The 6,416-nt window shown below is 38.3% G+C and overlaps 1 long non-coding RNA gene across 1 annotated transcript; it reads right to left on the reverse strand.

Annotated features, from left to right (window-relative positions):
- Window positions 1–1,023: 1,023 nt before the first annotated feature.
- On the reverse strand, window positions 1,024–1,825 carry LOC115598893. The gene is made up of 3 exons (XR_003988001.1): window positions 1,734–1,825; window positions 1,307–1,385; window positions 1,024–1,178 (listed from the first exon to the last, which is right to left on the reverse strand). It is a non-coding gene; the product is annotated as an uncharacterized LOC115598893 (long non-coding RNA).
- Window positions 1,826–6,416: the final 4,591 nt, after the last annotated feature.

Genomic DNA, 6,416 nt, shown 5'->3' on the forward strand with positions numbered 1-6,416 from the left:
TCAGCTGAAAAAACTGTTTTCACATATGCAATATATTGCCAACAAGCTACATGTTGCCTTCTTGTATAAGCTGTACCTAGTCATTTATTAATGACTTGAGAAATGAGCATTCTCTTAACTGAACGTCCATTTACCTCTCAGTCCTCTACTGAAGCCTATTCCAATGACAACACAGTTCCCCTTTCCTTAGAAAATTGTCCTCCTTCTAGTAAGTCAATACTTCTTCAAATCTGAAGTAGCTCATTATCACTATTAATTTTCATTAATTGTATCTTCACATGAAGGTTGTGAAAAGCTCTGATATCAAGTGAACTGTTAATCATTACAGCTACATTAATTGCAGCATAAAAAGATTTTCCAGCAATTTCAACAGCTTCAGAAAGGGAACAGAGATGCTGTCTCTAATATCCAACTTAATCATCAATTATTCAATCATAGAATCACACATTCACTATAGTTTAAAATAGACAGTAGCCTCTCTAAACTTACACAAGCTTCAGGGACTGCTGAAGTAATTTCAAAAGCAAAAAGACTGACAATAGGAAAAAAATAAAAGAGCAGCCATATTCAGAGTCATGAAGATACAAACATTATATTCAAACATATTATGAATTCCCTCAATTTTTCTCTGCTTATGTAGGTCAACTGACATCAAAGGCACTTGTACCAGCTCGGGAATCTAAGTAATGTGAACAGCAGAAAACAAATCAATTTTGGCAGAACAACCAGCCATCCCTTAATACCGAGACCTGGTGATCCTGCCCACAGAAATACAACACATTCTCCATACCTTTGAGAAAAAACTCTGTAAAACCCACGAGTTGAAGAAGGCAGCAGTCAGGCTGTGCAAATAGGAAAGGCTTCTGTTATCTGCCAAATGGAAAGGAAATTAATTCAGTGGGAGAACAGCAGCCAAGTGCCTGAATCACTTATTTTCAAATGAGACATGAACTTGTAAGTCACACAAGTTAATTGTAAAGATCTACCCAAGTCTTAAAGGGCTTGTACAGCACCTGTCACAAGAAGGGGTTCTGGTCCATGACCACTGCAACTGAGCACAACATTAAAGGAACTGCTATCAGCACTAGGCTGGGGCAAGGACTGCACTTACCTCAACCCAGAGTCTCTCTGTGCCTGCCTTACAAAGGATTTACTGGAACAAACACGCTGCAACTAGCCTGCAAGAAAGGAAGTGCCAAGAAGTATTTTCTATTTGTTTTCACATTGCTTAATTTCTGCACCCCTTAAAATATCTGCATGGAAGGTCCTATTTCAAACACCCAGCAACTACATCAGCTACAATTACCTATTTGTGATCTCCAGCTTCCTGCAGTCTGACCACAGAAATCAGAGAGCACTTTTGTTGACTGGAGCTCCCCAGAGTCCTGCAGATGGAAAACCAAATGTAATTGTGCTAATTTCTCCTTTTTCCCTTCTAACAGCTTACTGTGATTGTGGTTCATCCTATACCCTATGGGCCCTAGGTCCACCTAGCCTATCCTCTCAGACTCAGTGACATGACCTTTGCTACCTCTCCTGTTGTTTTGTAAATACTTAACATTGTTTGATACTAATTCTGTATTTTTCCCCCTCCCTCTTTCAATTCATTATACTATTATCTTCCACCTCAGCAACACCTTTTATTTTTCTTGTCATTATCTTCTTAAGTTACATCATGGGAAGCCTGATGTGCTTGATTATTCAATTTAGTTGCCCTCTGACCCAAACTTTACCTTTGCAATAACATTAGTGCATAGGAGGTCACTCCAGCTCTCAACAGATTTTTCTCTCACTTTTGTCCCCAATAGTTTGACTTCATCTACATACATCTTGCTCACACTCTGTCTACAAAGAATCAAAGATGTATTATCACTGGAATTATGACAGCCCCAGTTCTGTCAATATCTATTTTTAATACAAAAAAAGGGATCAGTACACAAGATTTTCTGGGATAGGTGTGGCTGAGCCTCTATGTACAGTGTTGTTTCACTAGATGTGTAATGTTGCAAGAGGATAATATAAATTCCATTCTGGTTAACATATGGATCAGGCAGACCTCTAGGTGTTATTTTTGCATCTTCATTATCTGGCCTAATTTGGGAACTACTGTGATACAAATACACAAATACACGTAGATTTGTTATTAGCACTCAGAGTAATCACAGGTTACAGAGAAAGTACAATTTACACAACAGGCTAGTTGGGTTCCCAGGATAGCAAGTTACTATGTTAATGGCTCTAGCAGAAAGGATGAAAGACTCCTAAAATCACACTTAGACCACATTAGTAAAATTCTAAACACTGAAAGTGTTAAACTTGGGTTAAGGGCTTTTTGGGGACCAGGGGGAAATACAGCATCTTTTAACATCTGTAGAGATTTACTTTAAATCTTACAGAACTGTAATTCCAGTGTATGCTTTTGAAAAACAGATTGAATACCAAGAATACCAATGCCATCTTTTATCTAATACAATACCACAGAACCAGACATCTTGTTAGGTGCTCCACCTAACAACCTAAGCCCTCAGATCAACTCTGTTCTGTGCAATCTCATTCCTACACTACATGCACATTCCAGCACAAATGTTAACTCTCCACTCTTAATTTCATTTACTTGAAATAATCCCGTTTAAAGAGCTAGCCTTATCTCTGGAATGTTTTCCTGTGTTAGCCAGATTTCTAATATTTTGTTACATCTGTATTTTACAAATGAAACATTACAACAAATAAGGTAGTTGGCAATTGCTAGTTCAGTCTGGGTACAGAGATCTTATGAGCTCATAAGCAGGAAAGCCAGGTTATAAACTGGACACGTGCACTGTATGCTTTGCAGTGCTATGGTTTGCTGTGTTATCTTAGGTTGTTGCCTTCTCACTGATTAGATCTTGTCTTTTGACTGTTAACTCTCCAGGACAAAGACTAAATATTGCACTTGATGAAGAAAATGCTCAGCAACTTAGTATTACTTCATCAACATGCAGGAATAAATTAGAATCAAACTGTTTTCAAATTATCTTAATCTGTTCCACAGAAAGTCTACATTATGTGAAAGCTGATGAACCCTTCTTGAAAGGTTATATTTTAGCAATTATTTTAACTGACAAAGATGTGACATGAGTTATTTCTACAGTTACTTCCCATACAGAATTCTTGCAGCACTTCACACATTACGTTAGAACCTGACAGGAAGTGCTTTTCACAGCCAGTAAAACATCTACCTCTCTTTCCCACCAGTTAGCTTCATGTGCCTGCCAAGTCTCCTGTTATATCCTGATATCCTTTTATCACTGGTTTTGTCTTCAGCTACTTCTCAACTCTACATTTGCAAACTAATTCGTCTGCTGCTCCAAATCCCTCCTCTTGTCACTTTCACGCATATTTGACCACAACCTTAGTTTGAACTCTTAATTTCTTTTTAAAATTTCTTTTTAAATATTGTTCTCATCATGTAAATCACACCATCATCCTCATCATTTTATCTCACAATCTCAGTAGAAATGTGCCAACGGGCACAAGGAGCTTGCCTCCCCCAAGAACCAGATGCCTGGGTGACTCTGGATCTGGGTCAAGACCTGGGAGTAACAACAGAAAGACTATAGTTACAGGACTGTCAGAAAGACAGTTTTTTTAACTATGTACAAGAGCTAACAAGAAAGCAAGCTGTCTCAGGGCACATTTACAGCCCTATTAAAGTCATTATCAATTGCCTAAACCAATAAAGTTTGAGTCACCGTGGTGGAATCTCATTACACTGGCTGTCTATACTGTTAACAGGAAACAAAATGGTATCATCTACATTCTGTCAAGATGCTCAGAAGGAAGCAAGATCTTTTGTTACTCCCCTCTAGCTCACCCAAGCAACAATATGGATCAGCAACTTCCAAGGTGCAGTAGACCTATTTCCCTCACGATTAAGTCCAGACTACTGCATCTTTTTTCCTTTGTTTGGCATGCTAACTACTGGCAGTCAGAGAGGTACATATAGTGACAGAAAGAGCCAATAAGGAATACACATCACAAACAAATGGTAAACCAGAAATTCAGATACTTCTTTGTTCTGTGGTACACTGGTAACTCCCCTGACACACACACACACACACACACACATATATATATATATATATATATATGATGAGTACCTTTGGGTGCCTGGAGTTCAGTTTGATTTCTAAACCAGATCACTATAATTTTGGTTTTTCAGTGTGCCTCACAGAAGTAATCATCTAGTGGTGACTAAGACATGTTGCCTAGATACATACATAAACATGATGATGAAACAGACTTGCCAAATTCCTTGTACTGGTATTGGCAAGAAAAAACTCAGTCTCTTGAACCAGAATGAAACAGTCACAGGATACACAACAATCACTATGTGTGTAACCATGCTTCAGTCAATTTCCTCAGTCCTTTGGGGATTTCCTGATGCTCACCTTGACAGCCAGCTGCCTTTTTATGCCAAAATCACACAATCTGAGATAAAACAAGGGCTGTAAATCAGAGTAAGACATTAAAGAAGGTAACCTTACTTTCTGTTCTAAGGTTACCATGAATATCTTCAAGCACACTCTAATCTACTAAGCCTTGGAGAGCTGCAGTTCCCTCTGAATCTAGGAATTATGCTGTCATTGGCTTCTTATACAGTAACACGTTAAAAAGATGCATCTCAAACCATTATGATGAGTTCAGCTTTCCCAGCAATATCAGCACAATCCTGGTAGCATAAACAGACTACCACTACGTATTACAACATTAATAAAGATTTAGAACCCATTTAGATGACACGGTGCTTAAAATGATCACAGCTGCCAGTTCAACAATAATGTTCCCCAGACTGCCACCACACTGGAAAACACTGTAGGAACAATTACCACTGCACATAGGAGCCCCTGACATCACCCAGACCAGCATGAATAATCACTACAGAGCCTGGTCTGTCCTGCCAAAGGACAGAAACAGCTCTAAAAGATGGAAGCTGCCAAAAGTCCTCAGGGAATTTTTCCTAGTAATAGTGTTAAAAGGTTTCAAGTAAGACCAAGTCTGTTCTGCTTCACTGTTTCCCACCACTGTGTGCTTTTTCCATTGTGGTGACTCAGAACACAAACAGTCCCATGGTTTGGATTCATCTCCTGACCTCTCCCAAGGTACATGCGAGGCTGGCACACCCTCAATCAGTCCCTAAGAATCCTTGGTAATAACTCTGAAAGTTTCAAGTAATCTAATTAAATCAAGTCATCTAATTTACTCATAAAATCCTTACACATTTAACAGGTTCCTACAGCAAATCTGCAGGCTGCACACTCCCAACATCTCCATTTCATTAGATAACATCCCACCTCTGAAATGTCCCATAAAAATTAATTTTAAAAGCACTCACAAATTAAAGTTTACTGGCAGAAATCAGCATACTATTAGTACAGCAATCTGGAACACAGCTGCACAATTGCAATTAAAATCAATAATCCCAAGCAGCAGCAGCAGGTGGTGTTCCATTAGCACTGGACTACAAACACCTGCACTGAAATGCTATGAGGGAACTAAATAAAGAGATCTCTTTGACCAGATCTCCAGTACTTAAAAGCTTCCTCTTCTGAAAGGCAGGACAGCTGATACTTCCACCCCCCATTTGCAACTAGGTAATTATATATAAAGAAAAAAAAAGTCTAATGGGGGAAAAAATATAACTAATTATCCAGTTAGATAATATTAAGATTCCTAGCCTGGAAGTTATATCTAACCATGCACTCCAACTGAGCATGTAGAAGATGTTCTTATAATACAAATTAACAAAAAGTAGTAATTACATTTAAAAAGAAGCCATATAAATTGCAACATAAACACAACCCACTCCAAACACAGAGATAAAGACTGAAATTACAGAACAGAATTGTGAGATCAGCAGTAGTTAACTGCAGAAGTTATCTGCAGAGTAAGAGCCAGGCCCACTCACTCTCCTTCAGCTGCAATTTCCTGCTTCCCACAGCTTTACAATCTGTGTTACAAGTACCAATTCCTGCTTCAGTGGTGTCACAACAGTCAGGCTCCCCTATATTCCCACTTTCTCCTTCACAGGTAATTGGCACTTTAGGAGCAGTCTAGATAGAACCATAGCATGATTTCTGGCTTTCCTGAAATCTTTTTATTTTACCAATTATTTCTTTTAGCCATTTTGTTTCAAATTTCAGATGTAACTGCCTGAAATAAACATGCTATCCCTTTTCCCTTCTCTTACCAAACTCCTTTAAATATAATTCTACTTTATATGCAAATATAAATGAACTAAACTTGTTTTATAAAACTTTGACCTCAAATTGATGAGTGACCATCAGCATTTAACATGTGCTGCTCTCAGCTCCATTTCACTGAGTAGAATCTTGCAGAACTCTTATTAGAAAAAAAAAATAATTCCTAATGGAGGC

The sequence above is a fragment of the Calypte anna genome, chromosome 10, assembly GCF_003957555.1.
Source record: "Calypte anna isolate BGI_N300 chromosome 10, bCalAnn1_v1.p, whole genome shotgun sequence".
Classification (NCBI taxonomy): Eukaryota; Metazoa; Chordata; class Aves; order Apodiformes; family Trochilidae; genus Calypte; species Calypte anna.